A 4,326-nucleotide genomic window follows, 5' to 3' on the forward strand; every position below is an offset into this window, starting at 1 on the left:
AAAAATACTTCGAAGTTTAATTATCTCTCAATAGATGGAGAAAAAATACTTGGAAGTTCAGTTATCTCTCAATAGATGGAGAACGAAATTAAGAAAAATACTTGGAAGTTCAGTTATCTCTCAATAGATGGAGAAAAAAATTAAGAAAAAATACTTCGAAGTTTAATTATCTCTCAATAGATGGAGAAAAAATACTTGGAAGTTCAGTTATCTCTCAATAGATGGAGAAAAAAATTAAGAAAAATACTTGGAAGTTTAATTATCTCTCAATAGATGGAGAAAAAAAATTAAGAAAAAATACTTCGAAGTTTAATTATCTCTCAATAGATGGAGAAAAAATACTTGGAAGTTCAGTTATCTCTCAATAGATGGAGAAAAAAATTAAGAAAAATACTTGGAAGTTTAATTATCTCTCAATAGATGGAGAAACAAATAATAAGGAAAGATACTTGGATGTTCAGTTATCTCTAAATAGACGGAGAAAAATACTTGGAAGTTCAGTTATGTCTCAATAGATGGGGAAACAAATAATAAGGAAAAATACTTGGAAGTTTAATTATCTCTCAATAGATGGAGAAAAAATTAACAAAAAATACTTGGAAGTTAAGTTATCAGAAGTGACTGTAGGAATGAACTCTCATTGCAGGTATTTACACGAAAAGCGCTCTGATATCCAAAGTTACCGAATTTTTTATTTCATTGATTTTCCTAAAATTTATATTACTGTCAGATGCAAAAATCAGATTGGACAAATTTGGACATTTTTACGTACACTTACTTTATTTTTTTACATAGTAAGTTTATCTACAATCTATGATATTTCCATATAAATAATTTTATTTTTGCTGATTTGTGACACAGTGTAGCGGCGGGCCATAGTTTGGTGACCACTGCTCTAATCTATCACTGCTAAATTAAGGACGGCTACAGCAGATAGCCCTCGTGTAGCTTTACACGAAAACAGATGCGTTGCTAATGGACGCAAACGATAGTTTTAGGGTTAATATATCTATCTACCAACAAATTTTGTGTTTTGGTTTCTTTCTTTCTCTCTCTTTTTCTATCGTAAACAGATTTCGTCAAAGTTGGCGGTTACAATGAGCTCATTGAGAAATTTGGTACTATACTGCCTAACGTATCAGCAATAGGCCTTAATTCTAACAAACAATCCTGTAGCGACGTTCCAGATAACTACATGCAGTTGTTGAGACCAGCTAATGATCCCGAGTTTCCTTGGACAGGAATGACCTTTGGTCTGGCCATTTCAGCTGTTTGGTATTGCTGTTCAGATCAGGTAAAGTCCAAAAAGTTTTTTTTCATCAATTGGGATTGATGAGATGTTCGAATAACCAAAAATAGTGATAATAGATGAGGCAAAAAAATATATATATATGAATGCAAAGGTGACCAGTAAAGTACTGTTCAAAAAAGAAGACGCAAAGTAAATCAAAAATTTGGAGATAACCAGTAGAGTACATGTGATAAAAAGTTACTTATTATGTAATCTCTCGCTGTATCTCTATTTTTTAGGCCCGGCATGGCCAGGTGGTTAGGGCGCTCGACTCGCAATCTGAGGGTCGCAAGTTCGAATCCCCGTCCCACGAAACATGCTCGCCTTTTCAGCCATGGGGGAGTTATAATGTGACGGTCAATCCCACTATTTGTTGGTAAAAGAGTAGCACAAGAATTAGCGGTGGGTGGTGATGACTAGTCTTTCACTGCTAAATTAGGGACGACTAGCGCAGATAGCCCTCGTGTATCTTTGAGCGAAATTAAAAAACAAACAAACCACTCGTAAAATTTACACACAGTACGCGGTTTTGACTATGTTGTATTTGTTGAATAATGTTTAAGATATACACTACAATTCTAGGCGTAGCGGAAACCATGATTGAGTGGGAAAAGTACATGCAACGCTTATATGTACACTTATTTTTTATTGCTAAGCAACAACCAGTTAATGCCAGAAAGAATGAATATTTTAAATTATATTTTTGGACAGCTTCCAAAGGTAGAATTTATTAAATAAAAGAAAACAAAGTAACTATGAATCGTCATACATGTCGAGTTTGAGTCACGAAATACGCGAGTCGTGCACGAGTTCCGGATCCTTGAGGCGGAGGGTGGGGGTGAGCTTAAGTTGATCTGGTTGTTAAAAGCTTTGTCTGGATTCGATTTTGGACTTCTGTTTATTTCTACGGCTTCCAGGCTATTTATTTATTTGCTGTTAAAATATATTTATACCTGTTTACAAGCCTGTGTCAGCCTTTATTGGTTACCATGGTAATAATATATTAGATATTTGTGAAACGTACAATTGTCTTTGATTTCCTCACTTCTGTAATTATGGGATTTCACCAAGTACCAACAGTTTCAAATATTATTTAAATAACATGTAGAACCGCCATATATCTGTTATGTCTACTGTCAGTACCGACAATGGCCTTTCGTGTGTTACCAAGGTTCGTCCCGTCGTTTGGGACACGACAGCTATAGTTGAAAGTAAAGGATAATGTAATAATATGTCAACCACATTATATTTACTATATCCAGTGCTGACAAGGCCTGTCGTGCAGCACCAGGACTTATGCCGACTGGGATATGACATGTATAGTAGTGGTCGATATGTTATATATATATCATTAATTACTTGAACAACAACTATTTTAAGTTGGTGAATTGTAATTATTATCGGTTTTATTTAAGTCATTACCACTCACAATTAAATTTATTATTTTTATAAACATCACGTTATTGTTTCAATAAGTTAAAATAATAAGAACAACATTTAAAACTGAATAATCCTAAATAATTACGAGTAAGAAATGAACGTTAGGAAAATAGAGAAAAATATATTATGAGTGTAGATTTACATATCAGTCAGACTTTTCTATTCGTCAACGGTTAGCAGCATATACGTGTGGTTGCTTTGGGAGTTAACCAGCTGACCCAATCAACTCAGCGCACAGCCGATTGTGTAGTGTAAATGTAGAATCGTTCCCATCTTGTCTTGTGATTCAGTCTTTCGTCAAGAAGCTAACAGGCAACGAGGAAACTGGTACAGTATATTAATATTGAATTAAACTGTTGTCTGAAGGTTGGGGTGTGTCCAGTATTAATAATTTTTGTCTATTTGTTTGTTACTTTTATGACAGTAGATATAATTCGCTGTCAATTATCTGTCTTTGGTTTTATCTAATAGTAATAGGCGCCGGCAGGATCAGCTAGCCCTTAGTTTCGTAAAATATTATTCTAGTGATTATTAATATTAGAATAATATTAAGTTATTCATGTTTTCCTCCTCAAGTTAATGAGAAAAAAGGAGCATATTTATCGAGGGATGACAAAATACGTATGAATTTACGAAAATCACACGTAACCTTCTGAACATCAGTGTTCAAATCCTAAATGACCCACCCCTCCTCCCAGTCCCAGTGACTTTAGTCACCCGTGGTAGGCACAGTACAAATAATCCCTTGTGTAGCTTTGCTCTTAGCCTTAACAACAAATAGACCAAAATTGCAAATATGCCCATAAAAATAAAAGGGGAGAGCTCACAATGTTATCTAATTATTATAATTATATGTATTGTTTCATTTTCCAAATTATTTGTGAATTACTTTGAAATACATTAATAAAAAATTACAAAGCGATTATAAGTGTATTGGTTTTTATATCTTGCAAGAAGTGATACTGATAGTACTGGACTTTGTATTAACACTACAGAAGTACAGATAATCGTGAGGTATCGTTACATAAATGGTTTAATAACAATACAATTGTTATGTTCTATGTTTCACATTTATAAAAAAAACTCTGATAGTCTTGCTCTATCTGAAAACCAGCAGCATTTTTTGTTAACTTTAATTACAGTGTATATTGTATTTAAATATATTTATTTGGGTGTAAAAAAAAATGTAAGTTAAAATTTATACCTCTCAGGTGAAGAAATCGAACTTAAAATTAATTATCAGAAGCTTGAAATGTCTTTAAGTGACTGTTAATATTAAAGAAAACGTACACATTATATTTGTTTAAAAAACTTCTGCTTTAACAACATTATCAAAGATGATTGCATGAAGTAGGAGTTCTCTCGTGTAAGCGCCATCTGTGGCTAATATAATTTTATTCGTTTTTCTCTCTCTTATGGCTTCTTGTGCTGGTGTGTAGCCCCTCAGTGGCACAGCGACATGTCTGCAGATTTACAACGCTAGAAACCGGGTTTCGATACCCGTGGTTGGCAGAGCACAGATAGCCCATTATGTAGCTTTGTGCTTAACTTCAAACAACAGTTGGTGTGTATGTTATTTTTTATATTATCTATTA

The sequence above is a fragment of the Limulus polyphemus genome, unplaced genomic scaffold (genome assembly GCF_000517525.1).
Source record: "Limulus polyphemus unplaced genomic scaffold, Limulus_polyphemus-2.1.2 Scaffold9119, whole genome shotgun sequence".
Lineage (NCBI taxonomy): Eukaryota > Metazoa > Arthropoda > Merostomata > Xiphosura > Limulidae > Limulus > Limulus polyphemus.